Here is an 18780-nt window from a genome sequence, read left to right on the forward strand (position 1 = left end):
ACTGCAACCCTAATCTGGTTCCTGCCTGTACCCCTCCCCCGCTGAATTCACCTTCTTGGTACAGTTGGAGTGCAGGCCCAGGAAGTGCATGTCGGCCCACCCACGTGGTTACTTATCAGTTTATGTGATTTTAGGCAAAAATAATAATAGCTATCAATTATTGACAGCTGCGGTGGGCCCAACATGGGGGTAGGTCTTAACACACCCCATGTCTAATCCTCATAGCTCTGTAAAATGTTTCTCTAGAGAAAGAAATCAAGGCTGGGAAAGAAGTAATTTGCCAAGCTCTATCAATTAGTCAAGGTAGAGCTGGAATTTAGGTGTGATTTTGCATGATTCCAACACTTAGGCTCTTCTTAGCTCTCAGAGAGGGATCTAAGTTCCACACTCAAGTCTCTCCACACAGTCCCCCGTATGTAAACTGCACTCATCCCCACCATGATGCCAGTAGTTACCCCCTTATGTCTCAGGACTCGTTCTATGCATACTTATTCCTCCCAGTTCGCAGAGGTCCCGTTGCTATTTTTGCAAACTCGCATGGCTTAGCAGAGTCCTGCCCAGTACCCATATGACGAGTCAGAGAACTCTGTCCTTCACTGCATGATGGTTGATACAAGAAGATTTTGTTGGATAGAGGAAAAAATAACATCCATGCAAGCACTAAACAAATAGAACACATTACAGATGGCACACTGAGAGCAAGTCGTAAGAATCATCTTCACTGAAAGGCTTTAGGAGGTAGAAGCAGAGAAGAGGGGAGCAAGAAGCATTTACTTCCCAGGAAAGAGATAGCTTTGGTAATTACTAAGTTATCCCCTGATTCTTTCTCTTTTCTTTTATTTCCTTTTCTTTTCTTTTCTTTTCTTTTCTTTTCTTTCCTTTCTTTTCTTTTTTCTTTTCTTTTCTTTCTTTCTTCTTTCTCTTTCTTTCTTTCTTTCTTCTTCTTTCTTTCTTTCTTTCTTTCTTTCTCTTTCTTTCTTTCTTCTTTCTTTTCTTTTCTTTCTTTCTTCTTTCTTTCCTGCAAGACACTGCTATATTTTTATTTATTTTTTTAGTTTAATTCAATTAACCAACATATAGTACATAGTTTCCGATGTAGTAGTGTTCAATAATTCATTAGTTGAGTCTAACACCCAGTGCTCATCAGTGGAACAGAGTAGAGAACCTTGGTCATTTCTGTAGCTACCGTTGCGATCTCTTGATGTTTTTTCTCATTTTTGGGCTGTAAGTCACCAGCGTGCGCTCCAGATGCCTCTTCACACCCAACTCTGGGTTAGCACTCCCTCTTGTGGCAGCTCAACGAATCTCCCACAGTTACCCTTGGTTGTGAAACCTATGGCCAAATCACAGAAGAGATTTCACTTGCCTATTGTTTTTTGAAGATTTTATTTATTTATTCATGAGAGACACAGAGAGAGGCAGAGGCAGAGAGAGAAGCAGGCTCCCCATGGAGCAGAGAACCCCGTGTGGGATCTGATCCTGGGACTCCAGGATCATGACCTGTGTCAAAAACAGACACTTAACTGACCCACCCAGGCACCCCACACTTAATAGTCTTTATTTATACGATCTCCATGACCAGAAAAATAGCCATAACGTTGATCAACCATGATTTATTTACCAGTTGTTTCGATTATTTTTTACAATTATTAAGAACAATTTTCCACTGGAAATATGAAAGCACATGTTTACGTTAAATTCTCAGTAGCTGGAAGTTTGAGGACATAGTATCCCACCTGTTATGGAGAAAGTGTTTCCCCAAATTCATATGTTAAAGTCCCAACCCTTAGTACTTCAAAATGTAACAGTATTTGGAGACAGGATCTTCAAAGAGGTAATTAAGTTTAAATGAGGCAAGGGTTTTTTTTTTAAGATTTTATTTATTTATTCATGAGAGACACACACACAGAGAGAGGCAGACACACTGGCAGAGGGAGAAGCCGGCTCCATGCAGGGAGCCTGATGTGGGACTCGATCCCAGGACTCCAGGATCATGCCCAGGGCTGAAGGCAGGCATTAAACCTCTGAGCCTCCCAGGGATCCCATTAGAGCAGGTTCTAATCCACCATGAGTGCTATCTTTATGAGAAGAGGAAGAGGTAACAGGGATACACAAGCACAGAGGGATGACCATGTGAAGCTGCAGCAAGAGGGTGGCCATCTGCAAGCTAAGGAAAGAAGCCTCAGCAGGAATCCACCTGTCTACACCTTGATCTTCAACCTCCAGCCTCTAAAACTGTGAGAAAACCAGGGTCTGTTATTTAAACTATAAGGTGTGTGGTATTTTGCTATGGCAGCTCTAGAAAACTAATACACTGTCCCTTATTAGACTGAACTCATGAATTCTCGCCTGTCTCTTCATATTAAGTCAAATTCTTTTTAAAGGGATTTTTAAAGGATTATAACATAGTGCCACTAACACTGGGTTTCCTATTTATGTTTTTAGGTGTCAGATGATACCTCACTTTAAATTTGGATTTCTCAGGGTGCCTGGGTGGCTCAGTTGATTGAGCGACTGACTCTTGGTTTCAGCTCAGATCATATCTCAGGGTCCTGGGATCCAGCCCTGGGTTGGGCTCCATGCTCAGGAGAGTCTGCTTGAGATTCTCTCTCTCCCTCTCCCTCTCCCTCTCCCTCTGCTCCTCCCTGCTCTCATGCTCTGTCTTTCTCAAATAGATCAGTAAAATCTTAAATAAGTTAGTAAATTTGCATTTCTCTGGTAATTAGAAGTAGAATATTGCCTGTGTTTGTCTACTATTTATTCTTCACCAGAAAGGAATTATATGCTCATATATTTTTGTGGTTTGTCTATTAGGATCAGACATTTTGGTGGTAGCTAGATGAATCAGTCTAGGCAGAGTGATTTCTCTATATAGAATTTAGTACTAACGTTTCACTGGTCACATTTACCTGCTATTCGTCTAATAAGACCTTGATTAGTCCTAGACCTGTCATTCATCTATATTCTATTATTTAATTTATCATACTGTATTCTACTACCTGCTGCATGTCTGTCTCTTGTACAGGATTTCAAGAGAAAATGGGAAGTGTTTTAGGATATAGAGTAGACCTCAAAAATGTAGGAAGAGAAAATTTCCTAGAGAATGTCTCCTATGTGGGGCTGAGATCCTGTAACACTGTCCAGCAAAGATTTTTCTTTGTCCTAAGAAGCAGATGGGATTACCTGACACTTGCACTGCAGTTCTATAGATTTCTAGAGAAGAGGGGGGAAAAGCCCTCTCCACCAATGCTTGGAACAGAGTGTAAGAATATTGTGCACAACTGGTCACATCACATGGTCTTTGTTTTATCCTTGAGTGAAAAAACAAATGGGATCAGAATATTCACCTCCTGGGAGGGGGTGACCTCAGTTTTGGGGTAGGGTGTAGCTGAAGTCCATGGCAATCCTTTTGCTATCTGGCCCATTTCTAGGTGAGCTGGTGTCAGGCCAGTTCCCAGACCCTGAGACTATTTTGAGGGGTGCAGATAGCCATGCTGGGTGGGGGGCTAATGCATTGTGATTAATAGCTGGACTCCTCTAAAGTTAAAAGGGAACAAAGGGTGAGTCAGACCCCTTAATACATCTCACCCTCCGCATGCGCTAATATTAGATGTTTTTTGTCTTTACTTCTTAACAGAAGTGGTACATTTTCAACAGAATTGAGGGAAAAATATAGAGATTTCTCTTACACCTCCTGGCCTCACACAGCCATTAGCCTTTTCTGTTGTCAACATCACTCACCCGAATGGTATATTCCATTTCCTTAATAGACACAGGCCTATTCAGATCATCTAGTTCATCTGGGAGTTTTGGCAGATTCTGTCTTTCAAAGAATTGGTCCATGTCATCTAGGTTACCACATTTGGGGGCATAGAGTTGTTCAAAGATTGGGTTTTTATAGAGATCAAAATAATCAAAGTGCGGTCTTACCTGGAGAGGAGGGGAGGAGAGGCAGCCCATTTTGGTTCGACAGCCTCCCCTTGGTAAGCACTTAGTAAATATTAGGTAAATGAGTGCATTTAGGGAAGAAGTCTCAGTGCATATATATTCCTACTCAGCTGTTTGGATTTTTGCTCATTTGTACCCAAGTTATAAGTTCTTAAAACAAATTGACCAATATTTTTCTTTTCTTGCTTCAAAATACCAGTCCGTTTGAAGATCTGACAAATATAAAATTGTCTGTGTCTGATGGATTTTCTACCATTATTTTATGTGTGATTATTTAGGTGGGATGGTGTTAATTTTAGTGTGTGGCAACCTCAATAACTTTTCTTGAGCAGGGAAACAAAATATTCTCTCCTGTGATGGGCATGCATGTTGTGAAAGAAATCATGAATTTTATGTTATGTTAGCAAAATCCTGTGAAGCACTGTGTTTTCTTTTTGTTGCCATTAGAAGTTCAGGTTACTCCTGTACGTTTAATGTCCATCTGCCATGGACTGAATTGTGTCCCCCTCCCCACCAAATTCATATATTGAAGCCTTACCCTCCAACGTGATGGTATTTGAAAATCAGGCCTTGGGGAGTTAATTAGGACTAGATGAGGTCATGAGAGTGGGGCCTTCTGATGGAATTAGTGCCCTTTTGAGAAGAGAGCTTTTCTCTCCACCTTGAGAAGACACCATGAAAAGGTAGCTCCAGGCCAGGAAGAGAAGCCTCACCAGACCCCAACCCTCCTGGCACCCTGATCTTGGACTTCCAGCCTCTAGAACTATGAGAAAACAAATTTCTGTTGCTTAAGTTCCTGGTTTATGGCATTTTGTTACAGCAGCCTGAACAAATACATTATGTGTTATGTAACTTGAGCCAATAGCAATCTCCTCTTGTGGTGAAAGCACCTCTCTTCTACTTTGAACAACTCTCACTTCAGTTTATGTGGTTAGGTGAGGAGCCGACCTGGTCTTTGGCTCTAGGAATGATCAAAGCTTAGAACTGGCCAATGCCTTTTTGCTGCTATGGCTAAAGATGACTTTTTCCTTCTGGGTAAGATCTGGATTGACCTTGGGAAACCTTTGCCATTTCATAGGGGATCCTGCCTGAGATTGAAGCTGGTATAATGAATGCTGAACTGAGGACAGATTTCTGAGCTATCGCTGGAACATCCCGATTCAGTAATGTGTGAAACCTCTATCGGACTTTTTCCATTTCAAGAGCCAATAGACTTTTTTTTCTATTGAACAGAATCAGTTGCCATTGGGTTTCTGACACAAACCTAAAAAAAAAAAATCCTCATTAATACAATTTTGGCAGATTTTATAAACTGTAATTAATTCCGGCTAATTTGATTTCTATCTAGTTGATGCAGATCCCAGAGGTGAAGCACAAATGTTTTTGTTTTTGCAGTCATGCTTAATGATCAGCAGGATGTCACTGCTATGGAGCTTAGGCCAGTTGGATGTCTACTAGGCATTTCAGAATTAACACTGCCAAGGCAGGATTCTTGCTTTCCATCCAAAAGTGATTCCTTCCTCTAGTGTCCTCCCTCTCAATAAGTGACACTTGTATTCACCTAGCTGCTCAAGTACCACCGACAGTCATTCTTTATTTTTCCTTTATCTTTATGCCTTTTATGTGATCTACTAGCAAATTCTATAAACTCGCCCCCAAAGCATATTCCAAATCCTTCTTTCAAGTCATCCTCATCTCTTATTTGCTCTTCTGGAAAAGACTTCCCAAGTGATCTTTCTGTTGCCACAATGTGTTCTGTACAGAACATTCTCAGTGGTGTCTTAACACAGAGATCAGAGCAGAGCTCACTCCTACCCAGAACTCTCCAATGGCTTCCTGTTGCTCTAAAGATGAAATCCAGATTCTTTACCACACCTAAAATATTTCACATGATGTGATACCTAATTATATCTCCAAATCCATCATATTCCACTTCCTCCCCTGTGCATTTATACTCATCACTGTGCTACCTGGTTCTTGAGGGCTTATTCAAAAGTTGTTCAGACCTATCAAAACCAAACATCTAAAAGAAGCATAATGGCTCAGCATGGTCTATTTTTCACCTGATATCAACTCTGCTGAAGATTTCCAGAGAACAATGCTGATGATGTATACAACCTCTCATAAATCCCTGAGATCCTCTATTTTTTTCCATGACTACTTAACAATATCTATAGTTAGATATGAGTATGTAACTATTGCCATTGTTGACAGAAGCCAAAAGCTGCTGCTGCAGAAGATGATGTAGGATTTTAACTTACCCAAAATGATAATAACTAGGCAACTCCCAGTGCCAAGACTGGAACAGAAGTCTCTTGTGTCTGGTTCATTGACTTTCCTTCTATTTCTGCCAGTAATTAGATTGGGGCCAGAATGACTTCATCCCTATAAACTCCTATCAGAATAAAACATGTTCTAATATTCAACACGGACGTTTTTGCAAGAGCTTCATGGTCCAAGTACATGCTGACAGTGTTCCTAAATGTATAGAGACTCTCTGGCCTGTGTGGGCAGAAAGTGGCCTGCTCTCTGCCCTTGGGGACAAATATCTAAGGAACTCTATGCCAATGAACACTTACAAAGAACAATTCAATAAAGGAGTTTTATAGAAATCAGAGAAACTTAACCATCTTTCTTATTACAATGAAACATGAACTGTGCAATAGGCTTCTTAGAAATATACTTGCATGGGGATTGATGGGTGCAAACCAGTAATGTGCCCTTCCTTGTACAGTTCCACATATGTGGAGACTTACTGCTTCAAGGTTCAAGGAGTATTTCAGAAAAGCATAACAAAGGCAGGGAGGGGAGGGGAAGCATTCCAGGAGACAATCATATCCAGGTATTCACTGTCTTTTCTGCAAATAACTTGTACCTGCAGGCTCCTGAAAGAGATCATGTATCTGTTTATTTATTTATTTTTTTTTTAAATTTTTATTTATTTATGATAGTCACAGAGAGAGAGAGAGAGAGAGAGAGAGAGAGAGGCAGAGACACAGGCAAAGGGAGAAGCAGGCTCCATGCACCGGGAGCCCGACGTGGGATTCGATCCCGGGTCTCCAGGATCGCGCCCTGGACCAAAGGCAGGCACCAAACCGCTGCGCCACCCAGGGATCCCTGTTTATTTAAAAACAAAAAAGTAAATACGTGTGTGTGTGTGTGTGTATGCAGTTAAACATTCTATAATTCACAAGACAGGCTGTCACAATTATATGGCCCAAATGTCAAGGTTTCAAATCCCTGTTTTAAAGAAATTCTTAGGTAGATCCAAATAAAATTAATACTACTCACTGTTTTTTTAAACCTAAAACTTGAGTTTTTTTTTTTAAGATTTTATTTATTTATTCATGAGAGACACAGAGAGAGACACACACAGAAGCATGGGCAGAGGGAGAAACAGGCTCCATGCAGGAGCCCGACGTGGGACTCTATCCCAGGTCTCCGGGATCAGGCCCTGGGCTGAAGGTGGCGCTAAATCACCAAGCCACCTGGGCTGCCCCCTAAAACTTGAGTTTTGTATAATTAATCCTCTATTAATGGGTAATGGGCAATAGAGAGCAATTTTAAGATTTCATAATTTGAGTAATGGTTTTCATAGGACAGATCCCAGCAATAAAGAATTATCTTAAACAAATGTCAATAATGATAGTGGGAGAAATCCTAGTCTAAATATATAAAAGCTGTCAGCCAAGCTAATTTGGTTTCAAAATGAAATTTATTCCATTTCCCACCTTAAAAAATATATATGATATATATAAAATCCCACCAGATCAAGAGCATATTATTGAGCAAAAAGTCTGCAGCTGGCCACTTAGAAAAGCAAACTGTTTACCGTAGAGGTTGATAAAACTGTGCCATAAATTTCAGGGTACAATTGTTTCCTTTTTTCTTTATCATTAAAAACCCCAAAACAAACGAAAATATTTTGACATTGTGTATATCAACTTTATAGTGGCTACAAATCTTAATCTCCTGAGTCAGTGACATGGGGAAAAATGGGGTTTGTAATGGGCATATTGGCAGGCCATTAACTCTAACTGGGCTTCCTGCTAGTTCTGGCATTAGAAGGAGAAGAGAGCCCTTCCCTTCTTGCTGCAGACATAGGTGGAAAGGCAGAGGGGCAGCCCCAGTGTGCTCACAGAGGCCCTTACCTGCAATGGCTACTGGCTGCATGCCTGGGGGACAGAGGGCTAGAGGCTGCGGTGCCCTTGGCAGGTCATGGTGGGAAAATGATGAGGGAGGCAGGCAAGAGGCTGTCATCAAATTATAAATCATTGGTCTCCAGGGACTCAGAGTAACCCTCTTAGTACCTGCCTGGAAGTTCCCTCTTTCTCCACAGGGCAGCAGGGCTGGTGGATGGGCTGCTCTGATTGGCCGAGATCTCACAAACTACCCAAGAGGCTCCTGCTAAGCTGGCCCTCCCTAAAGGTAGCGAAGGTGTCCATCTCCCTTGACCTCATCTTTACTGATCTCTATATTTCTTCCAGCCAAATTTCAACATATATCTTCCCACTGTATTTTATTTTTAAAAGAGATTTTATTCAATTAATTATTTATTTTAGAAAGAGAGAGAGCATGTGGGTGAGGGCAAGGGCAAAGGGAGAGATGCTTCAAGCAGACTCTCTGCTGAGCGTGGAGCCCCATATGGGGCTTGATGTCAGGGCCCATGAGATCATGACTGAGCAGAAACCAAGAATCTTCATGTTTCACTGACTGAGCCACCCAGGTGCCCCTCTACTGTATTTTAAAGACCACACGGAACAATGAAAAATACATGTTTTTGACTTAAATTCTGACTCCATCACTTATCAACTCTTTAAGAGTTAATCAAGTCATCTACTGAAACTCTTTGAATTTCAGCTTCTAATCTGTAAGATTATAGTTTCAGAAGATTTATTAAATATTCATTAAACCTTGAGTGCCTACCATGTGCCAGACACTGTCTCCTGGGTACTGAGATCCATGGTCCTCATATTGTTCACAGACTAGGGAGGGAGATAGACTCTGGTCAAATTATCATTTTAATGGATATATATTGAAGAGTGAGAGGGACCCACTTGTATGGCTGTGCAGATTTTGCACTGTACAACTCCAAGGGGAGCTGTTTATATTTTAGTCCATATGGATGGTGTCCTGTGAAGTTGTGCAGTATATAACCCGTATAACAACATGTGGCACTCCATCTGAGGTAAGGGCTCTGAGGGTAAGGAGCTTGGCTCTATTAGAGAGTATAAAAATGATAATTAATTTAGATTGGTAAGCTGGAAAACACTTCTTTAAGGAACTACTACTTAAGATGCAAAATAAGTAGTAGTTTTGTGCCTAACTTGGGCCAGACGTGTTATAGCATCTATAACATACTTTAATTTTGTGTGCACTCTCCCTGCTGACATCTCTTCTGGGCCTTATTCCCCTGATCTGGGGTATCATGAGGTAGATTCCTGAGCAAGGCAGTCTCCAAAGCTAGGAAGGGCCTGGACCAGAGTCAGGTTATCAGAGAGGGAGCTCGAGTACAGAATAAATCCCACCTTTTGATGTCAGGATGGATTTTGAGCCATGGTTGAGTTAAATTTCAGATCTAGTGGCTCCGGCATGGGGTAGAGGCTACAGCTGAGGGATGAAACACAGCAAGTCCTGGTGACATTTCACTATGACTTACCAGCATTTCCAGGCCTGGGTCATTCCTGCTGAGGTTCTCAATTCAATCTGTGGGAGCAGGTTTCTGAAATGGACACTAAACTCCCCCCACCTGGTTCTCTTCACTGATTCTAGTGTAGGTCTCAGAGTGTGAGAAGGGGCTGTGGCAAGGAATGGGGTGTGAGGGGAGGGAGGACCTCAGTGGTGGTGGGGCTCACAGTGGGAACTGGGCAGCAAGGACAATGATCTGAGAGCTCTCAGGGCTGCTCATGAAATATTACCTTCTCAAGACTGGAGCAGAGAGCGTTCATGTCCCCGGTCTTGGAAGGGAGGGCTGTCTCATCTCCCACTGACACCTCTGTGGGTTATAGGCTCAGCTTCTCATTCTTCCTTGAGTAGACCATCCCATTCCTCATCAAGTCATTGCTCATACTGTGACTTCACTTTCAATCCGGGCATACATCTTTTTTTGGTGCCTCTAGACCCACTCTCTACCCTCTTCCATCCAGCATGGACTATAGCAGTGGATCTCCTTGCCCTTTGGCTTTTAGATGCTTTTGCCCAAAGATGACATCCCCTGCAGGGAGGTTAAAAGGAAGTGAATGAGGTTAGATTCTGTACTTCGTCTCCCATCTTCTAAGATTGCCTCAGGTTGGCATTGTTCCTTGACCAGTGGTCCAACAATTACTACTGTCTCTTTCTGGGAGTTGGCCTTGCATGTTCTTTCCAGCCAAGGGTTGGTAATAGTGCAGCATATATCCACCCTGGGTTATTGTATTCTCACCTGGGATATTGTGATTTCTCTTACCCAGAACTTTGGAAATAGTCCTTTCACAATAAAATCTCCTGAAATTGTCTCATTTTGGGAGTGCCCTCTGCTTTCTCTTGAAAGTCTGACTGATGTCCATGCCGTTCTATGTCCTCTCTTACTTTAACACATATTTCAGGTTTCAACTCAAACACTACTTTCTCTCTATGGCACTTCCTACTTACCCCCCTGCCCCTCACCACCATACACAGAATTATCTGGTCTATACCTGGCATCCCACCATACCTAAGCTCTCCTCCACTGTGTTTCATACTGAATTCTATGAGAGTTATTTACTTATACATCTCGTTTATCCCTCCTTTTCCATACCAGACTGTGAGCTCGTCAAGGTGGGCACGTATTTTACTCACCTCTGGTCTCTGGTGTTTTGTTTGCTGCTTGTTTCTTTGGTGAGTGCACTTAGGTCAGCCATGCTTTGCTGCCAAGGGTCACTGTAATTTATAGGATGCATCGTCTTCTTCCTAGAGTTGCTGCTTGTGACATTTAATCTATACAGGGCACTATGTGTTGGTTTTTCTAACTCTGTTGAGAATCTTGGTATGATAATATCTACATAATCAGGGAACCAGAGGAGGTAAGCTTGCTCAATGGGACTTGAAGAAAAACTCTGCCTTGATTTGCATTATGATTAGTAAACCCAATCAAGCCATGTCCTATCAATCACTGTGTATTAAGAATCTACTATATGCTAGCAGCTGCATTCACCCTCGTAGGATGGCATGACTTTCAGATCAGAGTTTTTGGAAAGCTTACAAAAAGCCTTGGAGACAAAAAGTAAGCAGAGACAAAACATGCTCCTCTTATTTTGAGCTCACACATTGAGCAATACCAGCTCAAAAAGCCACAGAATCTTCTCTCCTTCCTCCTTTATTTCCTTTTCTTATCCTTCTTGGCAGCAGAGGTCTGCAGCCTAAAATGCCAAAGTTTTATAGTAAATAGAGACCCTCTCTCTTCTCAGAATTTTCTCATGACAAGCAGAGACGTAGGAAGCCAAGTATGATGCAAAACTGAGTTTCTAGATGGTGATTTAACTTGGTTGTTATCAAGAAACCAGGGCTTGTGTGAGTCCCTGTAGCATCACAGGCATCTGGGTAGTAGGGGCTGCTGTCCAAGGCCCCTTTTTGGCCACTGTCTCCTTCTGTGTCTATCTGTCATCTGTCCGTGTACTGCAGGTGAGGGGGGGCGGAGGGGGGGTGCAGTAGAGATGTATCAGTCTGCACAGCTGGAATCCTCTTGGTGACAGCACATGTCTCAAGGAACCCCAATGCTACTCACATCATCATATCCATGGACTCAGATGAACTGATCTGATGACAAGATTGAGAACTTCCAGAGCAGATGTATGGGTCCCCACTGACACTTCACCTACACAGTGAATGTGTTCATTTATCCTCTCTGGATGCTTTTTGTAAATTCCCCTCATCTTTCTTCTTTGGACTTTTTGATTAAAAATGCTGTCAGCAGAGCAATTTGATGTCCAAAGAAAGATGCTATTTGTGAGGCATTTTTCTTTTTTTGAGTAGTTGGAATAGGAAATTCTTTTATGCTTGAAAACCTTTCATTTTTCCCCCCATGAACATGAAGTGGAAGCTGACACAATGTGATAACTTTTCTGTTTCTATGGCATTCCATCTGCATCACTCAGGATGACCACATCCAGCTTCAGATTCCACAGGCCCGGTGGGGAGAGGTCTGCACAAGGAAAGTGCTGCACTGGGCCTTAGATGTGGACTAGGGGGAGCCCAGGTGAGGAGGGCCTTGCCCTCCCTACCCAGGCTCGCCTGCTCTGCATGCAGTGGCCCTAGGAATGGAAAAGTGGCAGGGCAGCAAACACTTTCAGAAGGGCTGCAGGAACACTGGCCACACCAGTCTCCCAAATCCCTTTCATTAGCTCTTGTCTCCATGGCAACCCCATTCCAAGTTCATTTAAATAGATGAATATCATTAATGGGTTTGAAAATCATTTAGTATAATGCTACTATGTGCCTGGCACCATGTTAAGCACTGTGGGTAGAATTCATAATTATCATCCTCAGGAAGTTCAAATCTAATCAGGAGACATACACACACCCAGCAAACACATGGTGCCCGGGGAGCAAGGAGGAGGGTCTCTCAATCTGAGTTTGGCAGATGCTCCAGTGTAAATCCTCCTCACTGACCACAGAGCCGCTGAGAGTGGTCCGGTGGATTATCTCAAGATTTCAGCCCACTAGGTCGGTAAAAAGGCATTCACCTTTTAGTCCAGTGAAATTGTCCTCAGAGGCTGACAAAAATGAAAGCTTTGGGGCACCTGGGTGGCACCAAGCATCCGACTCTTGGTTTCAGCTCAGGTTGGGATCTCAGGGTCATGAGATCGGGTCCCGAGTTGGGTTTCATGGTCAGCATGGAGTCTGCTTAAGACTCTCCCTCTCCCTGTCCCTTCTGCTTGTCCTCCTTCTGTCTTTCTCAAATAAATAAAAAGATCTTTTTAAAAAAAGCCTCCAGAAGCTTCTTATGAAATTGTAGTCTGAGTGAAGACAAATATCTAAAATGGTAGCTCTCTGGGTCTGAGCTTTAGGGAGGCGCTGGGGTGCCCGGGCTTCTGGAGTGCAAGGACTGTGCTTTTTGTACTTACAGAACCCAGTGCAGTGCTTGACACAGGATAGAAACTCAGTAACTTAATTACATAATGACTTAATGAGTTAGGAGTTGAGTGATCTGAGTTCTAGCTGGGTAGCTTTTGACCTATCACTTTTTCCTTATCTTGGTTTCCTCATCTGTGAAAAGAAGGTTCCTGTTTAAAGAGCTCCAAGAACTCTCCCTGCTTTGATATTTTCTCAGTCCATAAAATAAACATAACATAAAACAAAACAAAAATCCACCCTCTCAGAAAGGAAGGAGGCCCAGGGTGGCTGGCCATGCCCAGGAGAGAAAGAGCAGCTCTCTGCTGGGTGTGTGGTACAAGTTCATATCCTAAACCAAAATCAAATAATCTCCAAGGCCCAATGCATTTCAAGGTGGAGAGTATGAGGTTGATTGAACAGTTCAGAGATTAAACATTCAAGGTTAAATATATATTTCCATTAAGGGGATCTATATCCCTGTTATGTTTAAGACCATTTTTTTTTTAGTGCTTGTTGTTTAGTTCTTTGGAAATTAATCGTTACAGTTGATTGAAAGGGTCAAGGATGAAAATGGTATGTTGCATCCTATTCCACTCAAGTATTGAACAGAGAGACTGCTTCGTGGCAAAGTGATTTATGGGGAAAAGGCAGGACCACACCCACTCATTTTTTACCCATGCCCCAGGGTCAATATGAAGGGCCTCCCTGAATGGAGCGCCTGTGTTACACTCCAATGTTCATCCTTTAAATATCTCACTGAAAATTCAGCCCAGAATTTTCATTTGAATCTCGGCTGACATTTGAGGAACTCTGGAAGAGAAGAGCCATTTCTTGGAAATTATTTCCATTTTTCTAGATTCAGGCATGTAAGGACATGAATTTGAAATTTTGTTGAAAATTAGGTGATGAGCATAGTGAGGAAAAGACAGGGGGGTGCTGGACAAAGTAAAACAAAAAAAATCACTCATTTGGAATTGTGCAGAAGTTGTCCTGCATGATAACTGATACGGAAGATGGATTCATAAAAATGCATTGTTCAGGGACAGAAAGCATCATGCCTGGAGAGAAAGAATGGGTAGTGAAGGCAGCAAAAGGCTTCGGAAAGAACTGGGATTCAGGATAGGATTTTAATCCTGGATGAACAAGAAGGTCAAGGCATGTATTGATTTGGAGAAGAATAAAGAACACGGCCTAAAAAGCTGGGCAAATGAGCTGTTTCCACTTGCTCCATAGCAAATATCACCGCACTCGACTGTGTCCCCTCCCTTCCTGCTTACTTCTAGTATTGATCCCGAAGTCAGGCCAGGCTGAAGTGAAAGCCAACTAGTTTCAATTTCTAAGGGTAGGTGTGTGGGTGTTGGGGGGGTGGTCAAGGATCCTGACAGGCCATCGCAATACCAGTATATGAAGGAAAGCTCTATCTCTAAACATTCTTTGTTTTCAAGGTTTTCAGAAATTTGAGCATTTTGAAATTCTTTAGAAAAGGAGGAAAGAAGTCAATGATAAGTGGGAATCCAGCAAGAGTGCGTATCTGGAGGCAGATACTCCTCAGTGTTAATGACATTAATGGGGATGTCATCTGTCAGGTCAGCCAATATGAAACTGTCACCTGTGTAGGACTCCTCCTCCCTCTTGAATCACCTTAAAAGAGTTGCAGCTTGCAGACTGTGATCCCTTCTATGCCGGAAGATTGGGGAAATGTGGGATCTCCAGCAGAGCCCTGAGGGTCTGCAATAGTTAAATCCATTTCAATTTCAAGTGAAATAATTCTGCAGGATGAGAGGAAGGTTTTAGTTCTCAGACCAGGTGATCATTAGCTAAGCTATTGTCCATCTGCTAACTTCAAACTTATTGACTTCTTTAGGGAAATGAAAATAAAAAGCAGAATTTTAAAAGAGAGACCAGGATGAGTTTCATGTCCTGCCAACCACAAAAGATGCCATTTGAACTTATGAATAATAAATAGAAGGGTTTTAACTTGGACTCAATTTTCTTGGCTGCTACCAAACTTCCAAACGAAACAAATACCTATTAACCTATATGCTGGTGACTTCGCAGGACACTTTGAAAAATGCAATAGGAACTCTAGATGACATCAGGAATCCCTTTTAGTCCGAAATGAGTCTTAGAATTACTTACTTATTGAGTTATTTACCTTTATAAAAGTCTCTGAGTGTAGAGAAATGCTGGAAAACTTCCTATAGGGAGTATGTACTGATTCAAATGAGCAAAGTGGACACATGAGAAAGAAAGTCCTCTTACCTGATTCTTTACACTGTAATTTTACACAGGGTTGTAAGACAGGGAAGGTGGGTTAGGAAAACACTCAAGACTGGTTCTGGTGATGCTTTTATTTTATTATTTTATTTTATTTATAAAATAATTTTATTTTATTTTATTTTGGTGATGCTTTTATTTTTTTTTTTTTTTTTTTTTTTTTTTTTTTTAAAGATTTTACCCATTTATTCATAGAGACAGAGGGAGAGAGGCAGAGACACAGGCAGAGGGAGAAGCAGGCTTCAGACAGAGAGCCTGATGCGGGACTCGATCCAGGGTCTCCAGGATCATGCCCAGGGCTGCAGGCGGCGCTAAACCGCTGAGCCACCGGGGCTGCCCTGGTGATGCTTTTAATAGCTATTAATAGCTGTGAGGTCTTATCGAGTCTTCTTTCTGCATTGGCAATATTATAAAACCTACTTATAGAATTATTTTGAAAATTAAATGAGCGAATATAAAGGTAATAATTAAACTATCAAATATGAGTATTCTCAGGTTTAAATCCCACTCTTTTACGTATTAGATTACCTACATTAGAATGTGAAGGTATAGGCACCTGGGTGGCTCAGTCTGTTACGTGGTTGCCTTTGGCTCAAGTTGTGAGCCTGGGGTCCTGGGATTGAGACCCACGTTGGGCTCCCTCCTCAGCAAAGAGTCTGCTTCTTCCTCTCCTTCTACCTCTCCCTCCATCACTCATGCTCTCTCTCTCTTTCTCTTTTTTTCTCTCTCTCTCTCAAATAAATAAATAAAATCTTAAAAAAAATAAAATGTGAGGGTACAACTGTGTTTTCTGGAATTAAGGAGAGTCTGGGTTGATCAGGAAACGGCTTTGATGCAAAAGTTGTCAGGAAAGAGAACACATTTCATAGAGCAATATAGGCTTCTTTATTTTCTTTTATCTTACTTTTTGTCATCTGTTTCTTCATTTTAAAATTTCACCAAAAGAATGAGACAGGTGCCATTATTTTTCTCTTTTCTTTTAATGTAAGGGAGAGTAGGATGATGTGGACTGTGAGCTGAAGAGACCTGACTAGGGCTAAGGACAGTGGCCATCCTTTAATATCACCTATCAGGAATAAGAAGACCAATCCTCACCATAAAACACCTCTTAGGTCAGATCTTTGTGATAGTCAGAATTCAAGGAGCATGACAAGAGCTGGCATTGACCGACTTTGTACTTCAATTTCCAGCCTATAAACTCAGATCCATAAACATATGTCCTTATGTTTGGAATTTTGATCAACATTTAAAAACATCTTTTAAACTTGATTATGCAAAATTGTCGTCCTTTTATTTGGGAGAGGGATAATTCTGAAGATGAAGAATGCTGTTGAACTTGATTTTTCCTCTGGTGCTATTCTCTCTGGGAGCACAGCTCACTCTACTGACAATGTCACATTATTCCTCACAAAAAATGGTGTCTCCTGTAATTGCCTTTCTCCCAAATGTTCCTAGAAGAAATGAGACTGAAGCCATTTTTGAGAAATTGAAGAATTCAAAGAACTTCCAAGATCAGAATGAAAAGAACTTAGGTCGGGGATCCCTGGGGGGCGCAGCAGTTTGGCACCTGCCTTTGGCCCAGGGCGCGATCCTGGAGACCCGGGATCGAGTCCCACGTCAGGCTCCCGGTGCATGGAGCCTGCTTCTCCCTCTGTCTCTCTGCCTCTCTCTTTCTCTCTCTCTCTCTGTGACTATCATAAATAAAAAGAAAAGAAAAGAAAAGAACTTAGGTCTTTCAGTTGACAGGAAAAATAATCACTAGGGTCTCTTGAGGAACAGAAACAATTGTTCACCTTCCTCTGAGACACATGTATTTGCTGAACCAAGATATGCCATGGGTGTGCTTCAAGGACTCTTTTGAAACATAGCCCAGGCACATTTCAAGTAAACTAAATTTGTTGGTTTCTGACTTATGCATATCATTGGAGTCAGAGAATAATGCAGAAGGAAAGTTCTTAGGGTCTCTTGAGGAACAGAAGCAATTGTTCACCTCCCTCTGAGACACATGTATTTGCTGAACCAAGATATGCCATGGGTGTGTTTCAAGGACTCTCTTGAAACATAGCCCAGGCGCATTTCACAAGTAAACTAAATTTGTTGGTTTCTGACTTGTGCATATCATTAGAGTCAGAGAATAATGCAGAAGGAAGGTTCCTATTTGTTAAATGAGATGTTGTTAAGTCCATGTAGTATAAAATGTCAAATAAATTTATACAGGAGACAGAGAGAAAATGGGAATTGCAATCATTTAGGCATGAGCAATATTTTGTGTTTATTATCCAATCTTTCTCAAAGGTTTTTAAGAAAATTATATAATCTTCAAAATTGAGGCAAGAATTATTGAATCATACTTGGGAATGACCTGTGACCTAGTCGAATCTTCCTCACAAGATCACCCCGGATATCATTCCATTTCAGTGTGAAGATGTATGATGACTGCATATCCATCTCATTACTCGGCAGCTTCTAGGTTAGAAATGTCATATCAAGCCAAAATTTCTATTAGGAGAACTTCTATCCACTGGTCCTAAATTCTACCTCACTAATATACATCTTTTACAGCCTCTCAAGAACTTGAAGCTAGCTCTTTTACCCTTTCTTGGCAAGTCTTCTTTGAAGGAATTTAAAAAGGGGAATGATATGTTGTTTCCTCTAGTACCTTAGGCATGGTTGGTATGTGTTTGTGGAAGTCTTTGTTCTGTGCATGATGCCTAAACCTTACCGTCTGTCCTATTTTAGACAAATGTGCTTTCTCAGTCAACAGAGATAGTGAGATGTCTCAGCCATGGATTAAAAAAATAGAATTGTTCCTTCTTCCTGGCTCTTCATGTGTTTAGGGCAACATACAGATAATACTGTCTGGTGTCTCCCTTAGAGCCTATTATTAGAATGGCCATGAAGATTGCAACCTCAGAAGCCAACTCTAGATTTCTCTGAAACCTGAAGTTCAGTCAATATTGAGCTTTCCTTTCCTTTCTTAGTTGATAGCAATTGAAAATGCCATTGGAGCAGCCACTGATGTCATTGATCAACTTGGACTGATCCACAGACAAATAGCTAGGGCCTGATTTTTCCATTAGCCTTCTAGTTTCTGAGAAAAGAATAAAATGAAACTGTTCTTAAAAATGTTCTTAAACTGTTCTTACTTGGTTGGAGTAGCTGGGATCAGAAATATAAAGGCTGGTGTGTCATTCCACAGCAGACCACCAGCCTCAGAGTTCCCCTGCCTCACCTCACCTTTGTTGAGTGAATGTCCGCCCTGTGACAATTTTGCTGAGATCATAATGGTTTGCCCATGGTACCAATTGTTTAAGATGCACAGTATTCTTATTACAGAATTTCCGGTAGGATAAATCTCTTCTGACTTAAGTGATGAATGGTTGAGATAATTTTTTCACATTCAGATATTTTTATAAAAAGAAAAAAGTTAACCCATGATCTGGAAGGGGCAATAAAGTCAAATTCTAACTGCAGAACATAATTCCT

The 18780-nt window shown here is 41.5% G+C and overlaps 1 long non-coding RNA gene across 1 annotated transcript; it reads right to left on the reverse strand.

The window, feature by feature from the left end:
• Positions 1–17543: 17543 nt before the first annotated feature.
• Positions 17544–18547, reverse strand: LOC125752770 (uncharacterized). The gene is made up of 2 exons (XR_007402986.1): positions 18441–18547; positions 17544–17760 (listed from the first exon to the last, which is right to left on the reverse strand). It is a non-coding gene; the product is annotated as an uncharacterized LOC125752770 (long non-coding RNA).
• Between the last annotated feature and the right edge of the window lie 233 nt (positions 18548–18780).

This window comes from Canis lupus, chromosome 17 (assembly GCF_003254725.2).
Source record: "Canis lupus dingo isolate Sandy chromosome 17, ASM325472v2, whole genome shotgun sequence".
In the NCBI taxonomy this organism is placed as follows: Eukaryota; Metazoa; Chordata; class Mammalia; order Carnivora; family Canidae; genus Canis; species Canis lupus.